Below are 26,021 nucleotides of genomic sequence, written 5' to 3' on the forward strand. Positions count from 1 at the left end.
CAGAGGTGGAGCCTACAGAGGCAGGCAGGCCTCCTTGAGCTGTGGTGGGCTCCACCCAGTTCAAGCTTCCAGGCTGCTTTGTTTACCTAAGCGAGCCTGGGCAATGGCAGGCGCCCCTCCCCCAGCCTCGCTGCCGACTTGCTGCTTGATCTCAGACTGCTGTGCTAGCAATCAGCGAGACTCCGTGGGCGTAGGACCCTCTGAGCCAGGTGCGGGCTATACTCTCCTGGGGCACCGTTTCCTAAGCCCGTCGGAAAAGCACAGTATTCGGGTGGGAGTGGCCCGATTTTCCAGGTGCCGTCTGTCACCTCTGGAAGGGGAACTCCCTGACCCCTTGCGCTTCCCGAGTGAGGCAATGCCTCACCCCTGCTTCGGCTGGTGCACGGTGCGCTCACCCACTGACCTGCGCCCACTGTCTGGCACTCCCTAGTGAGATGAACACGGTACCTCAGATGGAAATGCAGAAATCACCCGTCTTCTGCGTCGCTCGCGCTGGGAGCTGTAGACCGGAGCTGTTCCTATTCGGCCATCTTGGCTCCTCCCCCATTTCTTTAATTTAGAGCTAGAACATTAAAAAAATAAATATTTGAAAGAAAAGCAAATCTCTTTCAACAGGAGAAATCTTTGTATTCAAAACAAAAAAATTTCTAAATTATTTAGAAATTTGAGAGTCTCTGATATTTCATTGCTTAAAGGACATTTTATATATTAAAATATCTGAGTACTTCGGATCCTTGGTATTAATGTAAATCTGAATAGACAAGTTATTTTTGAAACTAGATTAAATTTTCCCAGCAATGAGACAAAATTCACTTTTCTTAAAACTTTTCAAGATGGCATGAATATTAACAAACTTAATAGAACTTGATTGTAATAGGACAACCCTTTTAATCTTGTTTGAAGCTGCAAAAGAATCAAATCTCCCTGGATTAAGATGGTATCATTTCATGTGTTGGAGAAAAATACACTTTTTAATGAAATGTTTGACTAGACAATTTTCATTCCTCTTTGAAAGTAATTTTTGAACATGAACTCAAATTCTTGTTCTATGCCCACAGTACTTCACATTTTGTAATTATTAGATCAAATTCTCTTTTGTAATTTCTACCTTGATGAACGGCTTTCCTTTTATCCAAATGGAATGTTTTGAAGCCTGAGGAATGTTACATTGTTACATTAACTTATAGATATTGCTATATAATATATAATATCATATTATATCCTATAATAATACAATATTTATATTATTATATATTATTTTAATATCATTATATATTATAATATTACATATTATATAATATTATATTTATATATTATATAATATGTTACATAACCTTGTAACCTACATGTACTTGTATATATATAAATTTAGAATTCTGACCATCATACATTTGGAAGCAAAATTTCATATGCATGATACGTGTCATTTGCAGTTATCCAGGCTCTTTTTAATTGTGTTTAAATAAAATGCATAAACATTATATAACATTAATTTCTTCAGATTATTAGTAAAAATATTTGTGACATTACTTCTTTGAGCCACAATTTTGTTGTCTTATTTCCAGAGTTCATAGAAGCTAAATTCTCCTAGGAATTGAATCTTTTTTTCACCTTGTCTGCTTTTCCCTTTTTTAAAAGACAGTACTCCACAGTCAAACCCCAATGGATGTATTATGAAACTGTAATTTTTGATGGATGTTCCAATGTGGGAGCAAAACTTGTCATTGTGTTATATAATGTATGCACATTTTCTTTTCCATCATTTCTTCTTTGAAATTCAAAAAGTACTTCAGAAATTATGATGTTTCCAAACTGTCCTCAGGGATCGCCATGCTTATTGTCAATTGTTTCTGAAAAGGGAAAAGGAAATTCAAAGTGGAAAAGCTTTGCCAGCTTAGTGCTTTTATATTGTCTTCTGTGTAGCAGAACATTAAATCTATCATTTCTAAGACTGTTCTAAGAATCTCATAATTGCAACACTTAGATTTAAGAAACATAATTTATCATCATTCTGTTTGCAATTGCTGTAGTGTTTCAGTAAAATTCAAAAGTACTTTTCTAATTTTGTTTCTGAAGGTTATATTGACCTTTCCTTCATGTTACATAAATAACCTAAGTCTGTCTTTCATTAGTAAAACTAGTCTGTGTTGCAAAGTTAAGTGTTAGCACTTTTTGCATTTCTATATACTAGTATATTTACATGCTTTTGTTGTTGATAAAATATGTTCTATTTATTACTCCTTCCAGCATAAATCACAACTACGGAAAGACCAACTTCTTCTGGCCTTTATTTCAAAGTATATCATGATAAACATTCTCTTAAAATGTTTTCAAGTATAATCAACCTAGATTTTTATAAAACTTGTGTTAGTTATACCTAAGTAGATGTTTAGTTACATGTGTGGAATCGGCCTCATATGGCTTTACACAAGCTAACTTGTAATGCACAGGTTGACAAAAATATTTATGTTTTCACATATAGTTAACATTGTATTTTCATTGCTGTATTTCCTTATAAACTCAGATTTCCTTGTAACTGTTGATGGATTAGTTCCCTTTCAAGCAGAAAAACTAAATTGTGTAACATCTATTATGCATTATTTTTGTTTATATATATATATTTGTGTGTTATAGCTGTTTTTGATAACAACATGCTTTATTAGCACATTTGAATAAAATTTACCCCAATGAATAAATTAAAATAGCATCAATGTCAATTAATTTCTTCAAACACTTGATTATCTACTTGTATTGTTTATCAAATCTGTCCTTTCATTTTCACTCCAACTTTCATCGTCCTTTCTTTCCCACCTACCTTTCTTGTAATTTCCAGCAGGTATTTTCCATCTCTGCCATTCCTCCTATAACATTTGCTATATATGAGCCATTCAAAATCACTTGAATTATATGGTTATACTGTTTATAGCAATGTGAATAGCATTTATTAAGGCCTTTCTAACTTTTGAGCTAGTCATTTAAACCCAGGGTATCATTTAACGTTACAAATTTATAATTCACTGTTTTCTATATTTTCTCTACACCAGTTCTAGTTAAGTGTTGATATCAAAGTGTTATCTGTGATTGGTGAGACGAAGAGCTTGAATCAAAATGTAAATCAAACACTTTATAATGCACTGTCTTTAGTTAAGCTTCCATTGTATTTTCAAAGCAAGGCTTTCTTGATAAATGAAGCAGTGCATTAACTTAATTCAAGGAATTTTTTTTTAATTTTTATTTTTTTATTTATTATTATTATTATTATTATTATTATACTTTAGGCTCTATGGTACATGTGCGCAACGTGCAGGTAAGTTACATATGTATACATGTGCCATGCTGGTGCGCTGCACCCACCAACTCGTCATCTAGCATTAGGTATATCTCCCAATGCTATCCCTCCCCCCTCCCCCCACCCCACAACAGTCCCCGAAGCGTGATGTTCCCCTTCCTGTGTCCATGTGTTCTCATTGTTCAATTCCCACCTATGAGAGAGAATATGCGGTGTTTGGTTTTTTGTTCTTGCGATAGTTTACTGAGAATGATGATTTCCAATTTCATCCATGTCCCTACAAAGGACATGAACTCATCATTTTTTATGGCTGCATAGTATTCCATGGTGTATATGTGCCACATTTTCTTAATCCAGTCTATCATTGTTGGACATTTGGGTTGGTTCCAAGTCTTTGCTATTGTGAATAATGCCGCAATAAACATACGTGTGCATGTGTCTTTATAGCAGCATGATTTATAGTCCTTTGGGTATATACCCAGTAATGGGATGGCTGGGTCAAATGGAATTTCTAGTTCTAGATCCATTTTTTTTTTTTTTTTTTTGAGACGGAGTCTCGCTCTGTTGCCAGGCTGGAATGCAGTGGTGCGATCTCAGCTCACTGCAACCTCTGCCTCCCACGTTCTAGTGATTCTCCTGCCTCAGCCTCCCGAGTAGCTGGGAGTACAGGTGTGCACCATCACGCCCAGCTAATTTTTTTGTATTTTAAGTAGAGACGGATTTTCACCATGTTGGCCAGGATAGTCTCCATCTCTTGACCTCGTGATCCACCCACCTTGGCTGCCCAAAGTGCTGGGATTACAGGCGTGAGCCACAGTGCACGGCCAGAAGAAACTTTTTATCTCTTCATAACATTCAAACAATTCTTGGATCTGTATTACTCTATGGATGACACTTTTTGTTGCTCTGCTGGTACCCTAGCATCATATGTGGATACTTGTAGCTTTTCTAATCTCCCTGGAAAACTCTACCTATGTAATTTAGCTTACGCTACTTCCTTGCATAATAAGGACCTACATTTTTGGTCAAATTTTATGGCTGATCTAAAATGCCATTAAGAATTATCTCATCATCTCATTGAGTAGTTTATTCATTCCATGATTCCATGTTCTTACTAATGTTTTCCAGGAAGCCAGCTGAAATCAGGTGATATAGAAATAATTACTACGTTTCTCTGCTTAAAAATTAATTTGTTTATATCTCTGTGAATGAAATGAGTCTTAAGTTGATGGAAACTTAAAATTACTATTAGCAAACAGAGGAATGGTTTTCATTACCTGGGTGTGCAAAATATGTAATTGTTTTTCTTGGGAGAATTGCTGGACAATTACAATATTTTAACAAAATTAATGTTCGACATAAGGATCACTTGAGGAATGAATATGAGTCTTTATTTCCTTAAAAACCTTATCTTGACAATTTATGATAATATCAACAAGTGCCAGAATGAATGTGGGAGAGCTGGAGAAAATCCCAGGACAAGAGTGAAACACTGCTTTAAGAAATATAGTAAGAACCACAATCTTCATTTCCAGAGGATGAATATTTGTGGTAGAACATGGGTATAACTGATGTTGATTTAAAAAAACTTTAAGAGTAGACCTTTGAATGTATACATATTTTAGGAAATCCACAACAATTTATTTTATGTGCACTTTTCTATTAGGTTGGTGCCAAAGTAATGGCAGTTTTTGCCATTGAATGTAATGGCACCTAACTTAATAGGTATTGTAACTTAACCATAACTCCAAAAGTTTTACAAATATAAATGATGTGAAAAATGCGTGGGTTAATAAATATGAGGTGCCTAAAACAACGCCTGGCCCATATTAAGTATAAGATTCTATTATTGAATTATTTTAAATTTAGAGATGAGGAATCTGAAACAATGAGGTACATAAGTAACTCCTTAAACTACAGCTAGCACATAGAAAAGCTATAATTAGAGACCAAGAATTTTACCTCAAGGTCCTGTATTATTAAAGACTACCCTTCACTGCCTTTACAACTAAGTCTTCTCTTAAAACACCTCCAATTTATTTCTAAATGGCTTCAATAGATGCATTTCTAATCTAAAGATGGACTACATCACTTCCATAATTAAAATCCTTTATTCGAGTAACTAAATCACAAATAATATATGGAAGTTGGTCTTTCCATAGTTGTGATTTATGCTGGAAAGAGTAATAATTATAAAATATTTTATCAACAACAAAAACATATAAATATACTAGTATACAGAAGTGGAAAAATGCTAACACTTAACTTTGCAACACAGACTAGATTTACTAATGAAAGACAGATTTAGGTTATTTATGTAACATAAAGGAAAGGTCAATATAACCTTCGGAAACAAAATTAGAGAAGCACTTTTGAATTTGACTAAAATACTGCAGCAATTGCAAACAGATTCACATAAATAGTCAATGTTTCCTGTGTAGAGGATGGATAACTCAACAAACATGTAAAATGAAACATGTAAAGTACAGTGTGCTTTAAGTGTTGTGATATAGAATCTACTGTTACAATGCCAAGAAATATCACCTGTACCAAACTTTAGTAAATAGCCAGTAAGTCTTCCAATTGGAAGAATTGCCTAAGGTAAATTTTAAAACAGAAATAAAGGTTAGATAATGTCTTGGTTGTGGCAGTATTGGAAGAGGTTTCCCAGCACAGTCATCTCTTATCATTCTCCATCACACTTGATGTTCTCTCTGCCTAGAAGACTCTTCCTCAAGAGAATTATAAAAATTAATGCCTGACCTCCTTCATATTTTTATTTAAATTGTTCATCTGTGAGGTCTTCTCTGGCCAATGTATAAAAAATTACAACCCACAACAATACTTTTTATCTTGTCCCTATTTATTTTTCTCCTTTTTATATAATATGATATAGTTTGGGTATTTGTCCCCACACAAAGCTCCTGCTTTTTCCACGTGATAGGCCTCCCCCTCTTCACTTTCTGCCATGATTGTAAGCTTCCTGAGGCCTCCCTAGAAGCCAAGCAGATGTTAGTACCATGCTTCCTGTAAAGCCTGCAGAACTGTGAGCCAATTAAACCTCTTTTCTTTGTAAATTACCCAGTTCCAGGTATTTCTTTATAATAATGCAAGTATGGCCTAACATCTATTATACCATATACCATATACCTTATAAATATTATACAATATATTTTACTTACTCATCTTGATTTTTGTTATCCTCCTCCACTAAAATGTAAAAGAGTAAGCACAGAAATTTTTGTCCTTTTCGCTACAGTATTCCCAGTGCAGGATGGGACTCACATGGTTCCATATTGTTTCATAATACAATGCTTATTGGGGACTGACTGTAAGTGTGTGTGTGTGTGTGTGTGTGTGTCTGTTGGGGGTGGGTGGGGATTATTTTAGGCAGATAAGTACAGGATGTGGTATGGTATGTTGTACCAAAGTGTTTGTATATTAACATTCGGGTGATGAGAAAAAAATAAAGGATTTTAATTATTTAAGTGACGTAGTCCATCTTTAGATTAGAAATGTATCTATTGAAGCCATTTAGAAATAAATTGGAGGTGTTTTAAGAGAAGGATTAGACACCAGTTGTTGCTGTTATCAGGGTTATTAAGATATAAAAGTTAATGAGAACTATTGAATTGAGTGCTCATTAAATACTCTTTACCATACCAGTTAAAGCTGGCTTCTGATGCTGCCCAAGAAAGAGCTACATTAGAGGAGAAGACATAAACCTATACCTTTTTACCTAATATCTCACTATGCCCAGATTACCCCTCTTATGTTTAAGTGACTTGGTTGAAGAATTCTGAGTAACTAAATCATGAATAATAATTTCAAAATTATATAATATGTACCATAATATTCAACCTTTGACTATTAAGAATATAGTTAAAATTTTTACCTACATGGTGGTCACATGCTTAATTTTCCATCAATCTCTCTCACTCAAGCATTTCCTCACATTGTAGATTTCTTTTACTAAGTTTTAGCCATTTCTAGAAACACAAGTTTTATCAAATAGAATAAAGTGGCTTTTTCCTAAAAATTAAATATTTCCTGTTTTAGCCTCTTTGTAGCTCTGAACTTTCCATTTTTTTTTTTTTTGCTTAGTGTAATTCACATATAAATGCATTTTCCCCAAAGCATCTTTTGATACTTTCTTAACACAGAACATTAATGACTCAAGAGATTATTGTAGGCAATAAATTACAACCTAAAATGTAGTTGGGGAAAGAAAAGACACTATTTTTTTAGAAAATAGTGTATGATATATTTGAGATCAAATATTAATGCTTTGTATTGTTTGCTATTGTCATCATGTTTTCCTTAGTAAATTTGAATTTTTGTCATAATGTTTTGCTATTGTCCTGCATGTATGCATAATTCAAATCATTTTAAAAGCTTTTGAAGAACATTATTGTTTAATTTTGTCCATGTAATGGGAGTAATTAAATGATCTACAACGATGGCTTGTGGCATTGACACAGGATTAGGCAAATGGATCAATGGAAGAAGATACACACCTTTACATATGCATGGAAACTTGGTATTTGACAGAAAAAGATATTGTAAAACAAATAGATTATTTTTATGAATAGACTATTTGACAAGTGGTTACAGGAGGATTGCCAATTGAGATAAAATAAATTTACTCCATATATGCAACATATATCGTATGTGGTATTTTATAATTTACAAATGTGGCATCTTACTGTATAGTAGGAAAATATTTCTTCAAGACCAAACCGTTGCTAATTGGGCTCCCAGGAATGAAATTGGTCTCTTGCATAAGTGCATGAAAACAAGCTTTAGTACAGCACTGGGCATTGATCCCTGTTTTACTACAAAGTTTGGATCACGCCCTTCCCTAGCCCTGTCTCCATCATGAGGAAAAGGGTAAGGGACAGAACTTTTCCCAACCACAAGCAGAGATGTGACAAATAATGCCATACCATTCAGCTGCAAACAAAATGCTTAGAACCCAGCCCCTGGATTATGCCACTGAAAGGACTGATGCTGGTCTGGCAGAATAAGGCTAGAGCCGAAGTTCTTCATGTTGTGTTATCATATGTGCACTGGCTCCTGATGACATGAGGCAGGGTTGGTTCATCCGTGATTATGCAGTTTCAAAGCTCCACAGCCAAAAGTTGGGGTTTCTTTTAAAATTCCCCAAGTGTCTTGTCTGGTCCTGTTAATAGCTGTGCACTGTCTCAGAGGATGATGAGCAATAGGTGACCTGTCCACGTGCTGCTGATACAGACTCTGAGATTTCCAAATTCCATCTACTCCAGGCCTAGCACCAGCATTGCTTAGCCATTTACCCTTGCCAGAATGATATACACCACACATAGGTAATTAAAAGATTCATCATTTATCTTTTAGACATCACATTGGAAAGATAGTTACAAGGATATTTTTGGAAAAGTCACAATATAGAAGAATATGTGGTGATATCCAAGGAGTTGTGGGCAGATAGAGTTTAATACAATGGAGAGTTAAGCGTCTAGCCTTTTCTAAGTAAAAATAAATGATCAGGTAATAATTCTTCAGCCATAGTAGAAATATATCTTAATATAACATGATGTAAGTAAAATTATACACATAATTGATTGAACTGTTAAAAGAGAAAGCATAAATTTTGGGAAACTGATTTAGCCTTGTATTCATGATACTGAACATTAATCAGGAATCCTGATGTTTAACCTCCAAAAAATACAAGGAAAAATAGATGAGTGAAATAAGAGTGATGGCATCACACAGATGAATCAACCAAGTTTTCCTTATGCTAGTATACAATAAATAGCAAGCTGGAAAAACACCATTTTGAACCTATAAATTTAGCTTAGCACTGGAGTCTATTACTTGGGGAATTTCACAAGTGTTCATATATTTATTTAGTATGACAACTATTTGGAAATAGAATGCAATTTAAAAATATATTTCTCTCCAATCCCATCATATCTGTTATTTTCCACCCAAAACCCATCATATCTGTTTGCCAGGCAGATGCTTTCAAAGCCCAATTGTGCACCTGCAGTCATTAGCATTTGGCAAATGGTACAAAGCTAGCGTGAAACAGAAAACGTCACCTTTATAAATTTATTCTCACTTGAGATTTTTTTTTTTTTGAGACGGAGTCTCGCTCTGTTGTCCAGGCTGCAGTTCAGTGGCATGATCTCAGCTCACTGCAGTCTCCGCCTTCCGAGTTCAAGCAATTATCCTGCCTCAGCCTCCTGAGTAGCGGGGATTAGTGGCATGTGCCACCAACCCTGGCTAATTTTTGTATTTTTAGTAGAGACAGGGTTTCACTATATTGGTCAGGCTGGTCTCGAAATTCTGACCTCATGATCCACCCACCGGTGGCTTCCCAAAGTGCTGGGATTACAGTCGTGAGCCACCATGCCCGGCCCTCACTTGGAAAATTTATGCACTTTTTTGTCCTATCCCAACAGTGCTCATATTAATCCTATAATGCAAAATGTCTAATTAGAACCAATTTGATAAGCAGCCAGTTATCTGCATTAAACATATGTGTTACTATTCATTGTACAAGTAAACCTATTATTTCCAAGAAAAATCAGAGTCATTAGATCAGAAAGGCTTACTGAAATAGAACTCTGCTAAGCGAAACTAAGAGTTTCTATTTTAGAAGAAAACATACATATTATTTCAAAGTAAATGATACATTAATAGACATAATTAACACTATAACATGTTCAAGAGTCTTGAGAAAATTAATATGAGTATTGAGTTTGAATGTGGTAGATTGCTTCGGAGACCATCTACATATTCTATTATGAACAGGTTTTAAGCATATTAATGCTTTAAACAGGCTTATGAGGAAATAGATATTCTTTGAAGCAAGAAACTGGAAAATGAATATAAAGTGATAATTGAACTCCTCAAATTAACAGAGTTTTTTTTACTAAATAAGCTTCCTCCTTTTGGATCTTTGTGACAAATTAGTGACTTACATTAAGAAAAAATCCTCATCCAAATTTGAGTTCTATAGTAATACCTGGCTGCTTCTCAATTTCCTTTGTGCTCTCTGCTTTTAGTATTGTACAGGAATTTACAGACCTGATTAATAAGATTTCAATAGAATGGTAAAGTTACAAAAGTAACCAGAATTCTTGTAAGATTATTCATAATTCTATTGATAGATAATGCATACTGTTTTAGCATCTGCACTGCTTGATGACATAATTACTTAAAATACATAGCTGTTTATCATTCTCATCAATCAGATAATAATATTCCATTTTGAAACAATGCAATTGCTGTCCATAGGATGTTCAGGATAATGTTCAAACTCATTAGATAAGTTAGCACTTAAGATATTCTACCGTCTGTCTTCACTTCCTTTTCTATCTTCTGTTGTAGTTTATTCTATTTCTCAAGCATTCAAGCCCCACTCAATTAAATTTTCCTGAAATGTTTGTAGAACAAATCATAGGGTTTCTATCTGTCTTGTCCTTTCATCTTTACTTACTTCCTCTCAATCATCCTAAATGATTCAACTCCGCCATATTTCCCAGTATTTTTCATCAAAATCCCCTGATGCTCATTAGATACTCTTCTTGTTCCCATTTTACTCTCTGCTTGCTGTGTTGTGACACCAATCATACCATTGTTAATTTTTGATTTACACATTTCTCTCCACCTGTAGATTTGAAAATATTCAAAGACCAAATCAGAGTTTATTTAACTTTTCACTCCCAATATGTAACATTGTTTTTGGTTTGATGTGTGAATGCTGAATAGTTTTTGATTAAAATGACTCAGTATTATTAAATCAATTATACAAAAATGCAAATGATATCAGCAAAGAAGATCAAGCCAATAGAATACTCATTTTAATTCTCTTCTTTAATTTAAAGTAACAAAGTAGTCCAGTTTATACCAATGCTAAGCTTATTGATTGATTTATTTGTTATTCATTTGTTCAATAAATACTTACTGATGGCCAGTATACCAATGGTATATTAGTAGTATAAGATTCCTTAGGGGAGAGTGATGGGACTGGTCTCACTTTCTCTACCAGAAGTTCCGATTGAATCAGTTACACTGTGTATTATTTTACCGTTTTCCTTTAAGCCTCACTTTCCTCTGTTGGAGAGTTGGCCTTTCTCAAAACCGGACCATTCTTATTAGCAAAGTATCTCTGGACTTCGAACCAAATAGTTTGGTTAATTTCTTTTATTCTTTCTCAAGACCCAATTTCTGATCCAGCCAGGAAGCAATTCTATATATTTTTCTTAAATAATCTGATACATCCCCATAAGCGCTCAGATAAATGCTTTCAATTATGAGTGCTAAAAAATCAGCAGCTGACTAAAATGGAGTAAACACTTGTAGGTGATGGTGAATGGAGACGTAATATTGTGTAATATTGGGCAAGTCAATTAACGTTTCCAAGCCTGAGTTCATTCATCTGTAAAACAGAGAGAAATACTTCCTAGGATATTGATAGAATTAAATATGTTAATACATATGAAGCTCTTACAATCATTCTGGGCACATAGAAAATGTTTCATAAAGAGTAACTAATATCACACACACATATTTATATATAAGCATGGGTAAAGAACAAAGGAAAGAAATAGAGAAAGCAAACCTAAGAATGTGTCTATTTTTTAGTATTTTGGTAAAATATTTTGGGCTTAGCTATATGTTGACTCTTCTGGTCACTTCAAAATTATCATGATACAAAGTTAGAATCTTTAATAAACGATCTTCTAAATTTAGTGCTAATTGTACTTGCTTGCGTATTCAAGTTTTCAGCAACTAGAGAAGTGAATGAATGATTGCTGAAATTTCAAATAAGATTTCCAACAAGTGTACTGAAATCTTATACTGATAAAAATAAGAAAATTAGGATTGTTTTCAATAAGCAACATTCATATAGAAATTAATTTCCCAAAGCTTTAATCAACTGTTTAAAATTTTACTGAGATCAATGTATTTGGAGAAGAGGTGACAATGACCAGTGCAAAACATAAGTGTTGGAATGCAAGCAACGATTTAGAAAAGTTTTCACATGTGCACAGAATAGTATATAGGACATGTTTTCAGTTAATTTCTGAAGTGGTTTCCTTAAAAGAAATAAGAAAAACATATTTTAGTAAATGCTTGTAATTTTATGTTGCCTTGGCATCATTTTTTAAAAATAACTTTGACTTTTATTTTAGATTCTAGGGGTACACATGCAGGTTTGTTACTGGGTATATCATGTAATGCTGAGCTTTGGGGTAGGGCTGATCCTCTTACCCAGGTAGTGAGCATAGCACCCAACAGTTCGTTTTTCAATCCTTGCCCCCTCCCTACTTCTCCTGTCTAGCGGTCCTCAGTGTCTATTGTTGCCAGCTTCACGTCCATGAGTACCCAATGTTTAGCTTCCAGTTTCCATGAGTACCCAATGTTTAGCTTCCAGTTATAAGTGAGAATATCCACATTCATTTTGAATGGAAGCTTTGCTTTCTTGTGCTAGAGTCAGGGCTCAGTCACCTTTGATGCACTTTCCAGTTCCACACCACCCTACCTGGCTCAAGCTGGTGGCAAGACATAAGAACTTAGAGACATCTCTCCCACCCAGCATGCCAAGCTCCCAGCTTTTCTGCTGCTTCCTTTAGAAGGACCATTCAGCATTTGGTTCCTTTAGAGGGACCATTCAGGCATGTTGACTCTTCTGATCACTTCAAAATTATCATGATACAGAGGCACAGTCTTTAATAAACAATCTTCTAAATTTAGTGCTAATTGTACTTCTCTTAGGGATTCTGGGAACTTAAAGTGACCCAAGCTCTAGTCCCTCATCTATACCGCTAGTTGCTGCGCTCTCTTCTCTCTCCATCAGCACTCTCTGACCTCTGTGTGTAGCATGCTGTGTACCCCCCAGGGTCTGGAAGAACTAGCAACTCTTCAACTTTCACACTGTGGTGTGTCATTGAAGCTGTGCCCGAAATCTGACCCCTGACAGCAGGCCCCTGAAGGGACCCACAATGTGGATCCCCTGCTGCTGCTCTTTTGTCTGGCCCTCTGTCAGCAGCAGGGGGATAGTAGCTACCAGCTAGCTGATAGAAAAACTCAAAGAGTTTCATTCAAAACACATATATACAGCTCATATACTAAAAACTTGCACCATTTTAGTCCTGTTTTATTTTCTAGAGAGTCTGGCTATTACATTATCAAAACCTTTAAAGAAAAATAAAAGGGAATATTCCTATTTAAAAAAGTCAAAATTCTTGACTTATTTGGTGAAAAAGGGATGAAACTATTTTTATCAGGGTGGTTAATAAATTCAGATTCTTAACATGGTATTATTAATCATTCCCTGCTTACATTCTTCCTAGGCTTGGTAAACTTATTTAGTTTGTTTAAATATGCTACTAAATTGTGTGCTTAGTTGGCCCTTATGTGCCTTCAAAGGCTGCTAGAACTCATTTATGTACCTGCTACATGTCACAAATTAACAGTAGGACTAGTGAACCACATTTTCAGTGTGAAATATGCCATTCCAAAAATCAGTTATAACAGCCAATAATTGGAATTTTTTTTGTCATTTTAGATTTATTACAATGCCCAAATATCAGTAAACATTTTATCTATCAAAGTTTAATTTTTTAAAAAAGAAACAAATTGCACATTTCTTAGATTACTAAAACAAATTAATTTCTGTTTTGGGACATGCAATGTTATGTCCTTCAATAAAATTGACTCTTATTTTCTATTATTTGGAAAATCTGTTATTTCCTCATTCATCTCTAAAAAACCTTCCCGGCCGGGGCAGTGGCTCACACCTGTAATCCCAGCACTTTGGGAGGCCGAGGCGGGCAGATCACGAGGTCAGGAGATTGAGACCATCCTGGTTAACACGGTGAAACCCCGTCTCTAGTTAAAATACAAAAAATTAGCCGGGTGTGGTGGCGGGCGCGTGTAGTCCCAGCTAGTCGAGAGGCTGAGGCAGGAGAATGGCGTGAACCTGGGAGGCAGAGCTTGCACTCCAGCCTGGGCAACAGAGCGAGACTCCATCGAAAGAAATAAAGAGAGAGAGAGAGAGAGAGACGACATATTTTGCATATATGGTCCATTTTAAAAGCAACCATTTTTTCCAGTTGGATATTAAGAAAAAGAGGTATAAGCTTTTGTTGCCTCTAGTGCCCAGGAGAAGTACCAAATGACAGTCAAAATTTGTAAGTTATTCATCAATATTTAACAATTTAATATAGGGCATGAAATCCAAGGAACTTTTTTATTATTATTAAAATGCTTATGTGGGTATCAGGAAAATCTTTTAGCAAATGCCACTATCTATTTCAAGTGACATTTACAATCAAAATTACCTGACTTTTTTCTACCTACAATATTTATTTAAAATATTGGAAATTATAACCTTGCTGTTCAGTCCTTATCTTTCTGTTTCATAAGCTTAGTAATTTCTCACACTTTAGAAAATTGGAATTTTACTTGTGACATATGAAGATTGATTTCTGAAGAGCAGTCATTAAAATATTTTCCAAAGACATCTTATATATAATCATTAGATTTGCTGGACTTATTTTGTAGTAGCAAAGATATCATCTCTATTAAAAGGAGTGAAACAATGCCATATGTATTCTGCAAAAACATTTTCTTTAATAACACCTACAAGGTAATGCTTATCCAAGAAATTGATAGGATTTCTAGTATGGGCAAGTTAGCTTTTATGATAGTTGCTGCTTCATGAGATTGTAAAAGGAAAAATATATATGAGGAAGTAGCAGCATTACATTATAAGCATCAGGAAATATTTTTGGAAGAAGTAGAATTAAAAATAAATAGTATTCTCACAATTTAAATTAGAGAGACCTTATAAAACAGGACAATATGCAACAACACATTTATGTAAATGTAGAATTGTGAGAATATTTAAGAAACAAAAATATCTTACTGGCTGAAATATGGTTAATCATTTACATTTGTTTTTCTCTGTTCTATCTGTTCTATTTTTCCCAGAGCAACCAATGTAAACACTCTGTTGTATCAATATTATTGCCTGTTTTTGACTCAATTTTCCCCAATTTTGGGAAAGGAGGGCTGAAAAATGAGAGGCTGGGGAGGTAAGTATGTTTATTTTTTGCTGATGGGCAATAGCTGATGAAATAATTCCTCAAATTGGCGGGAAATTCAGAAGTGATAATTCTCAGGCCCTAGTCACCCGCCTTGTGATGATTCCTTTGTTGCATTGATAAGGGAAATAAATGGCAAACAAGACTTAAACTTCGTGACTTGCAATTTTGAAGAATGACGTATGAGTTGAGTCACATTATTGTATCAGCATTTATTAACTTCCAAGGTCCAAATAGTGACCAATGGCAATGATAGCTGGAGATGGCTGAGGTCTCTGAGGAAATCCACCAAATAGCAACCCTCTTTCCCACCTGGGTTCTATACAAAGTAAGAAATAAGGGCCGGGCATGGTGGCTCAGGCCTGTAATCCCAGCACTTTGGGAGGCCGAAGCGGGCGGATCACCTGAGGTCAGGAGTTCGAGACCAGCCTGACCAACTGGGAGAAATCCCATCTCAACTAAAAATACAAAATTAGCTGGGCGTGGTGATACATGCCTGTAATCCCAGCTACTCAGGAGGCTGAGGCAGGAGACTTGCTTGCACCTGGGAGGCAGAGGTTGTGGTGAGCTGAGATTTCACCATTGCACTCCAGCCTGGGCAACAAGAGTGAAACTTCGTCTAAAAAAATAAAAATAAAAATAAAATAAATAAGGAAAAGTATTAAAGTAAATAGAAAATAAAATACATGTATATTTTTATTGTGGAAAAGGCTAGGTTAGAGGAGATGGAGTTTATGTAGGTAGTAGGTTTTCTAATACTGAATCCCAGACTTATACAGAAGGGCACATACAAAGTCATGCTGGCCTGGGACAACCTCTCCACCTGGAAGGGCTGCAGCAGAGGGACAAAGTAAATCTCAACTTGCCTTTAGGTAAATTATTCCAGACAGAGAGGAGGAGCTGGACAGAGCATGCTCTATCCTTTCTTCTCAAATGTACCAATGACTTAAGGAATACCAAGTCCTCTGGGCAGAAAGGCCAAGAGAGTTAAACAAATAGAACTCTCTTCACATGAAATAAAATGCAAATGGGGAAAACACATTCCATCCCACAGATGCATTAAATATTTAAGCACAATTAGTGGAGGAGGAAATTAGAGAACTTACTGATCATCTTATTTCCCAGGCTCTGTAGTGACTGTATTAAGTATAATTATTTAATTCCATTAAAACATACAGGGTAATTAAAAAATTATTGTCTAATTATAGAAGAAGAAGCTGAGAATAAGTGAAACTAAATGAATCCTCCAAAATCACATAGTGAATAAATTACTCTCCAGGTAAGATGGACAAGTTTTGTATAGCACGATTCCACCAAATGAATTCACATTTTAGCCTTTATTAAACAAATTCAAAATCTAGAATAGGAGTTCACTCTTATCTTAGGCTTTATTAGTGAAATCATTTTAATTTTCAGTGATAATCTATCAGTTTTAAAGCAAATTTGAACATTCAGTAATCAACATGGACAAATTCAATAAATAAGAGATACCTTTTCACATTTTCTTGAGAAATATATACTTGGCCATTAAACAAAAGGATGATTAATGCCCAAAGTCATGTTCTAGAAAAATCTTGGTGATTTTTCATCAGAAATCAAGAAGCTATAGAGAAATTAAGGACAAAGCATATTTCATGCTAGCAATAATTGTCAAAGTTAGTGATATGACCTTCTTTTTAATGCCAAGTTTTAAGTATACACTTTGATAAAGTCTATAATTGTCTTATTCTGGTACTGATGCAGTTCAGGGACTTATTAGCAAAATTTCAAATCTGTGGTTGTATTAGCACCTTATTTGAAAGTTTTTTTCATCTACTCACATTCTGCTACTCTAATTACAGCTTCTATGCAGAGTATTATGCTTTCTGCCATCGTCACTTGCATTTGCGTCTAATTGCAAGTATACATTTTAAAACATATTTATATTTCTTAAAAGTAGATAGTAATTATCAAATAAGTGTTCTCCCTAGAGTTATTTTATAAACAATGTCTGACTTGGTATCAATGCAGTAAAATTAATATAAAATATTTTCTTAAATTTTATTTAACTAAATTTAATAAATAATGGTGTTAACTGGAGTAATCATCAAATAAAAAATATATGATATATTTACTTTTATGGTAAATGCATTTTGAAAACAGATAAATTTGAGGAAGGTTGGTAAAGTTGGATGTGTGAAATGTGATTGAAAATGTTTTTTACTAGATTATAGTATGTAAAATATGTGCTTCTGAGAAGTTGGGCTTAATCTAACTTCAACATAGTATACAAACACATCAGTAAAATTTGATAAGGAAAGTTTATTTTTGATCAATTTATTTTTATAATATAATTTAAAAGATAAAATGGAGAAGACTTCCATTTCATCAAATTGAATTGAATTCTCAGTTTTAATTTTACTGGATGTTTGAAGGTTGGACGTAGCTGATCATTTTAAAAATTATCTGGGTGTTGTGGTATACTCCAGTAGTCCCAGCTATTTGCAAGGCTGAAGCAAGTGGATCGCTTGAGTCCAAGAGTTCAAGGCTGGAGTGAGCTGTGATTGTGCCACTGAACTCCAGCTTGAGTGACAGAGCCAGACCCATCTCTAAAAAATAAAAATAAATAGTAAAATTAAATTAAAATAGTTCTACTTTTAGCATTGTATTTGTTTTGGTGATTTTTTGTTTTGTTTATTCACTCCTGTGTTTATTCTACATAAGACCATATTTATAAAATTAGGTTTTCTTAATTTTAATTTTTTTCTGATTTTTGTAACTTCACTTGTTATTTTTTATCCAATTCAGATTTATCAGTGTTATAGACTAGATGTTGTTGGCCCTTCCAAATACATAGGCTTAAGCCCTAATTCCCAATGTGATGGAATTCAGAGGTGCAGCTTTGGGGGGCTAGTTAGGTTTAGATGAGATCATGAAGGTGGGGGCTCCATAGTGGGATTAGTTTTTCTATAAGATGGAAAGAGACTAGATCGATCGCTCTCTCTCTCTGTCTCTCCCTCTCTCTCTCTGCCATGTGAGGACACAGTGAGAAGACAGACATCTACAAGCTGGGAAATGGGACTTTACCAGAGCCTGACTATACTGGCACCCTGTTCTCAGACATCCAGCTTCCAACCTGTTAAAAAAAAAAAAATTCTCCATCATTTTGGGAGGCTGATGCGGGTGGATTGCCTGAGCTCAGGAGTTCGCGACCAACCTGGGCAACATGGTGAAACCCCGTCTCTACTAAAACACACACAAAATATTTGGCCGGGCGTGGTGGTGGGCGTCTGTAGTCCCAGCTACTCAGGAGGCTGTGGCAGGAGAATCGCTTGAACCCGGGAGGCGGAGTTGCAGTGAGCCGAGATCGCTCCACTGCACTCCAGCCTGGGCGACAGAGTGAATCTCCGTCTCAAAAAAAAAAAAAAAAAATTCTGTTGTTTAATCTACCCAGTCTATGATATTTTGTTATGGCAGCCCACGCTAATATGATGTTATTTTATGTTCTTTGTTATATTTTCAATGTCTTTCAGCTTACTTGAATTAGTACATTACAGTTATAACCTGAATAATGGGAATGTCTTTCTCATATTCTTTCACCTTTGGTAAGAATATTATTATGATTCTTAAGATTGAATCTTAATACTTTTATGTTGCTTTTTTATGAGAGTAGTCCAAAAATCTTTAAAAGGTTTGGTTTAGATGGCTTTTCTAGCTTCACAAATGTCCTCTTCTGTTGTTTTCATTTGACTTCCATGGTGCTTTGTTTTCTGAGATTTTCATACCTTATTCTCCTCCCCATTTTCATTTAGACCCTCTCTTTCCTTTACCTCTACTGTAACTATCTTACTTTACTGTGATTACTCCACAGGAAGTCTCTCCCCAATGTGAAAAACTGTCTTGGAAGATATATCTAGAAACTAAGTTTATAGGCACTTCCGTAATGCTCAGGAATTTACTGCAATAATAAGAATAATAATGATAATAATAATAGTAACTTGTACTTACCCACTAATGCAGTCTACAGAATTCCTGCCAATTTCACTCATTGCTCTTGAATTTGCTTGCCATGATTACTAGTGCTGCTTACTTGGCTATTTTGAGGTTCTCTCTCTCTCTCTTTTATCTTAGAGTTAGACTTTATTTTGTAGATCTGGTTTCAATTTGCTTTCTTTTTATTTTTTTCTCTTGACTTTCATTTTAGGTTCAGAGGGCATATTTTCAGGTTTCTTGCATGGGTAAGTTGCGTGTCACTGAGGGTTAGTGTATGAATGACCACATCACCCAGGTAGTAAGCATAGTACCCACAGCATATGTAATGTAATGATACATATATTCATGCATACATATGTAAGTATATATTACATATAATATATACTTCATTTTTATATGTAATTTTGATAGAAACCATATACATTTGGGGAATTGACTCATCGTAACATCTAGTTTTGTGAATTTGCTTTGTTTAGAAAATACCCTAGAACTTAAAGTATAATAATACAAAAAAAAAAAATCTTGTCTTCTATTAGTACAGATACCAAAATGCAGTATACATTCCTCTATAGGTTATCACAATGTCAGATAATTGGAGATAAAAAAATAACTCTGTCTATAATATTAACGTTTTTGAATCCTAAAAGTGTTTAATCTTAATAAAATAGGTAGATCAAAGTGAAGGAAGAATTCAAAGACATCATACTTATCATGTTTAAAAATCATTTATATGTAACAAATGAAATTTTGATGGCTGAAAGCTACCTCCTTGTAAAACCTGCCTCTCGAAACTATTTTTTTTAAGTAAACAGCCATCAATATTAAAAAAAAAAAGATATTCCTGTATTTGTGGCTTTGATATGATGAGACATTAACTTCATTCAGAAGTAGATTAACTCATCCAAAGAGAATTAGTCATTTCCATGAATAATTTGCTCAGGCTGCTTTTAAAGCCATTCAAGACATAAGTTTGCCTCTCTTATAATCTACCAAAATGTATATGTCTTAGGATTTAAAGCAAATATATCTTACTTTTATTAGTCAGAGATGACACAAAGACATGCCATCTACTTACTTCTGTGTAGACTAATGAGTTTTATTTATTAAATAAGTAATCAATACTGCATATTAAATTCTGTTCAGTCTTTCTGGTGAAAATCAAGTAGCGCTGTTCAAATTATTTGGTCCTCTTTCTCTCAAAAAGTCATTTTCTGTAATAGAGAAGACTTGTATGAACACATATTTCTAGTGCTGATTATGAGATTATCATCATGAATGATATGGTATATGATTTAGATACAGCCATAACTCAGAGATAATGTTTTTCTTCTATTTTGCAATTGATGAATTGTAGCCTGATTTTTTTAGGTTAATGGCCAATACATTAGTACCGTAAACATTTCAATGTTATTCCCTTCATATTTTTAATCTACAAAATTGCCTATTAATAATCATTTATATCTTTCAGCAAAGTAATCAATGCTGGTTAATGTAATGTTAAAGTTGACATTAATCACTTTTTCGGAGACAGCATCTTTCTATCCCAGCTTAGAATTATAATTGTAATGTAATACTTATTTAGTCAGCATACTAATATCAGCTTCTGTATCTATGGCATATTTAATTTTACTTTTCTTCCAAATAAGCTCAGAAAGCAATGTCTATAAATCCAATGCCTAAAGGCCACATCTGTTGAAATTACAAGTTGTTAAAGAAAAGCTTGACTGGTCATGCAGATTAATCATGTATAGAGAAAGTAAAGCACACTGCATATGCACCTGCCAATAATTGCATAGCACTTGCTCATGGTCCACTTGTTATTTATGCACGTTTTCCTGTGCAATTTCAAATAACTTTCCAGCTCACACTACCTTTGTACATGAAAATTTATTGTAGGTGCAGCATTGTAGCCCATTGCAAAAGTTAGAAATAGAGAAAAAAAGAAATAGTTAGAATGCTGGAGACAGATTTTCTTTTCCTGACACTGTCAGAATAGCCTATTTTGTGCTTTTCATTAACTTCCAAGAGAGATTTTTCTCATGAAGTATAGAACTAATGATGGAGAGAAGCTTAAGTCTTTATTTAAAGGCCCATAGATGCAATGAATCAAGATCATTTAAATGACTGGTCTGATTTGTATAATAGAAAGTAGTACATATTCCTGACATTCAACAGAATCATTGTCTCAGAAGAAAACACTGAAAATATTTGTTAAATGTAATTCAGTTAAAAAATAGCCAACACATAAGAGAAAGCTAATATACATATTTTCATAAAATTTTTTGATTTTAGGAGGACAAGTTTTCAAATGTTTAAAGAATTGATAGAATCGAAGTTAGAGTATAATTTTATAGACATGGAAGGCCTAATAGGGATTAATAAAAGAACGCTGCAGAGAGACAGATTTAGCCCAGTGTGAACAAGAACTCTTTACTTCTGTTGTTGTAAGCCAGATTAGCTGCTGTCTTCCTTCATAAAAACAGGCCGGGCGCGGGAGCTCACGCCTGTAATCCCAGAACTTTGGGAGGCCGAGGTGGGCTGATCACGAGGTCAGGAGATCCAGACTATCCTGGCTGACACGGTGAAACCCCGTCTCTACTGAAAAATATAAAAAAATTAGCTGGGCATGGTGGCGGGCACCTGTAGTCGCAGCTACGTGGGAGGCTGAGGCAGGAGAATGGTGTGAACCCGGGAGGCAGAGCTTGCAATGAGCCAAGATTGCGCCACTGCACTCCAGCCTGGGCGACAGAGCAAGACTCTGTCTCAAAAAAAAAGAAATGTTAAAACATAAGCGGCAAGGTAGCCATCAATTATAAATAATAGGTACATGATTCCTGAGTTGGTGGAGGTAGATGGGATTATTGATCAGATTCAATTTGCTTTCCAGACTCTATGAGTTTTACATTATCCATATGGCAGGAACATTATATTCTCATCTCTAAAGTAAGATGCCATCAAAACATTTACTATAGTGTGAGGCATAGTGATGTGAAAGAGAAGAACTCAACTTCTGGGGCATCACTCTTTGATTCCGATGTGAGCTCTACAACTTACTAACTCTGACATTGAACAGATAATTTAATATTTCTAAGTCTCTTAATTTCCCCAACAACAAACTGGATAGGATAGGATCTACTCATTAAATTTGTGAAAACCAGTGAAGTGTTATATGTGAAATATTTAGCACATACTAAATAGAAAACTAATGTTCATAATCATTAACATTCAATTTTGAAAAACATTAATTTGGCTCACTGCATCCGCCAAAAAAATCAGTTGTGAAGTCACAATTTTCAATTGAGTCCTGTCTTAAATATTCCACTAAATTTATAATCTCTGTCTTTATTTTTTATTTTTATTTTTATTTATTTTTGAGACAAACTCTCACTCTATTGCCAGGGCTGGAGTGCAGTGGTGCAATCTTGGCTTAACGCAGCCTCTGCCTTCCAGGTTCAAGTGATTTGCCTGCCTCAGCCTCTCAAGTAGCTGGGATCACAGGCATGCACTATCACACCCGGCTAATTTTGTATTTTTTTTTTTTTTTAAGTAGATACTGGGTTTCACCATGTTGACCAGGCTGGTCTCAAACTCCTGACCTCAGGTGATCCACCCGCCTCAACCTCCCAAAGTGCTGGGATTAACGGCGTGAGACACTGTGCCTGGGACTCTCTGTTTCTTTAATTGAAAAACATTTTCAAAGACTTATCTGTAGTCTCTCTTTCCATTTCCTATGTTTTTTTGCTTCTATTCCCACCACACTACTAAGGCTGCTTTTGTGAAAGTAAGAAATCGCCTCACACATTGATGAATCCAATGGCCATGTCTTCATCCTTTTCCCACTTGATTTCACAGAAGCACTTCCCAAACTTCAATACTCAATCTTTCATGACATATTATTTTTGGGGGGTTTCTATTACATCGTACTCTTCTGAGTTGCTTATGGTTCTCACTTGTAAGTCTTTACTGGCTCATTCTAATCCACCCTAAATTTTGAAGGGTCTTGGGGCAGGTTCACCCTTGGACTCTAACTGCGTTCTATAAGATGTCTTGTGACATGGGCTTTACTATTTACATAATGCCTAGGTCTACATCCTTATTTTTGATTTCTCTCTGAGTTTAAAATTAGTATGTGGTTTTGTCATTACCGTTTGGCTACCTATAAAGGCATCCTAGTCTAATGCAAACAATGAATTCTTGATTTTCACCATCAAGTCAGATTCCCTACCATTCCCTATCATAAATATTCAATATCTACTCATTTTCTCACCCAAAATTATTAGTCCTATAATTTCTTCTCTTTTACCAGTATCTTGTATCTAAAGCACTGTAAAGAATTGTTGGTCTTACTATGAAATTTTAATAATGCATTCACTTTCTTATTTTTTAGATATCTACATGAATATAGAAAACATTTTCTGAAGATAGCCACAACAATATCTGTCATCTTACATGTTCTGCTTAAAATATGACTCTGACACCTCTTCCATTGAGCAGTAGTGCCTACTTTTTGTATTGAAATTTTATATAATGTAGTGGCTGTCTCTACCGATAGAGTGTGGCACATGTAACCTAAGTAACATTCAAAATTGGTTCATAAAAATGCCATGCATTATGTTTTGTTCTTTTAAGATACTTGCTCTTGGAATCCAGTCGCCATGCTCTGAGGAAGTCCAAGCATCCACACAGACAGCCAGTGTTGTTGCTTTCCAACCAAAAGTCCCAGCTAAAGTCCTGGTCAGCTGCAATCCACACGCATGCAGGAGCCTTTAGATGATTCCATTTCTCAGCCATTGAGTCATCTCGAGCCTTGAAATCATGCTTAACTGAAGTCTCACTGTGTGACAGAGAAAAGCGAAGACCACTATATGTTTTGAGAATTCTTGACCCACAGAGTAAGTGAGCATATTTATAATCATTTTTGTTTTGAGCCACTGAGCTGATGGTGGATTATTACATATTAATGGAAAATGAAACACTTAAAGTGAACTCATTTCTCACTTAAAATACTGTAATTTCTTTTCATCGTGTCACCCTTCCTTTATTTGACTACATACGGTCTGTTCTGGATGAAACAAAGGCAGTAACTTCTTAAGACCTCAGCATTATAACATGTCAACTATATGAAAATATGCAGAATTATAAAGTGAATAACCCTATGCACATCACCTGGAGTCTATAATTTATTTATACTTGCTTTATCACTTATCTGCCCATAGATCCATCCATCAATTCATCTTTTTGTAAAAAAAAGTATTTCAAAGGACATTGCATGTATCAGTATTTTATTTTCTAAATACTTCAGCAAATCTATAATTATAGTTATATGTACACACACACATATATATAGTAAGATGTACTTATAATGAAGTTCAAGAATCTAATATATACTATGCAGTGAGATTGTATACATACATCTATGTTGCTCAAAATCCTAATAAAGTACATAATTTTGCTATCAACTCTGTCTCCCCTTCACAGTACAGATGCTCCTCAACTTAAAATAAGATTACATCCTAATAAACCCATCATACGTTGAAAATATTGTCAAGTCAAAATTGTACTAAATACATTTGATACATTTAACCTACCAAACATTACAGCTTAGTCTAGTCTACTTTAAATGTGCTCAGAACACTTACGTTAGCCTGCAGTTAGGTAAAATCCTCCAACAAAAAGCCCATTTTATACTAAAGTGTTGATTTTCTCATGTAATTTATTGAATACTGCACTGAATGTGTATCACTTTTGTACCACTGTAAAGTTAAAAAAAATAATAAATTCAACCGTCCTAAGTAGGAGACTATCTATATATGAACACATTCACTACATTCACTATCTCAGAGGCATCAATGTTCTAGTTCATCCCACCACAAAATCCTTTTGTCTATTTTTGAATATAATTTAAATAAAAGTCTGTAGTGTGTACACTGGAAAGTAGACATCTCTCTGAATGTATTATTGCTATCAATTCCCCATGTTCTTTACTTACAGATGTTTATTTTTTGTTGTTGAGAACATTATATTATATAAATATAGCACAGTTTGTTATTTCCCAATTGATGGACATCCAGCATTTCACCATCAAATATATTAGCGCTGATTTTTTATACATGTCCTTTGTTAGATTAAGAAGTGTTCTTCTACTCACTAAGCACTTTTATGCTAAGTGACTAAAATTTTGTCAAATGTATTTTCTGTATTTGTTGAAATGACTCTTTGTCCTATAAAATAACAACTTGTTTTAAGAATGTGAAATCCACCTTTTTCTACCTGGGATAAACCCTACTTGATCATGATAAATTATCTTATAATATTTGGGTGGGTTTGATTTGATGATTTTTTTAATGGTCATAACTTTCTGTGATAAAAATTGGCCTATAATTTTCTTTGAGTGTGTGTGATGTTTCTCTCTCTCTTTTTTTTTTTTTTTTTTTTTTTTTTTGAGATGGAGTCTGGCTCTGTCGCCCAGGCTGGAGTGCAGTGGCGCGATCTGGGCTCACTGCAAGCTCCGCCTCCCGGGTTCACGCCATTCTCCTGCCTCAGCCTCCCGAGTAGCTGGGACTACAGGCGCCCGCCACCACGTCCGGCTGATTTTTTGTATTTTTAGTAGAGATGGGGTTTCACCATGTTAGCCAGGATGGTCTCCATCTCCTGACCTC

At 34.9% G+C, this 26,021-nt stretch overlaps 1 long non-coding RNA gene across 3 annotated transcripts in view; it reads left to right on the plus strand.

Moving 5' to 3' along the window:
- Positions 1–25,214, plus strand: part of LOC129058943 (uncharacterized) — a 110,625-nt gene extending 85,411 nt beyond the window's left edge. Inside the window, exons 3-8 of one of the 3 annotated variants that reach the window (XR_008524426.2) lie at positions 15,278–15,381; positions 16,599–16,669; positions 17,232–17,290; positions 18,903–18,974; positions 19,574–19,607; positions 23,992–25,214. This is a non-coding gene — a long non-coding RNA (uncharacterized LOC129058943). Of the gene's footprint in view, positions 1–15,277; positions 15,382–16,598; positions 16,670–17,231; positions 17,291–18,902; positions 18,975–19,573; positions 19,608–23,749 lie in introns of all 3 variants that reach the window. The other 2 variants (XR_008524429.2, XR_008524427.2) reach the window with 2 other exon arrangements.
- Positions 25,215–26,021: the final 807 nt, after the last annotated feature.

Source organism: Pongo abelii, chromosome 3, assembly GCF_028885655.2.
Source record: "Pongo abelii isolate AG06213 chromosome 3, NHGRI_mPonAbe1-v2.0_pri, whole genome shotgun sequence".
Lineage (NCBI taxonomy): Eukaryota > Metazoa > Chordata > Mammalia > Primates > Hominidae > Pongo > Pongo abelii.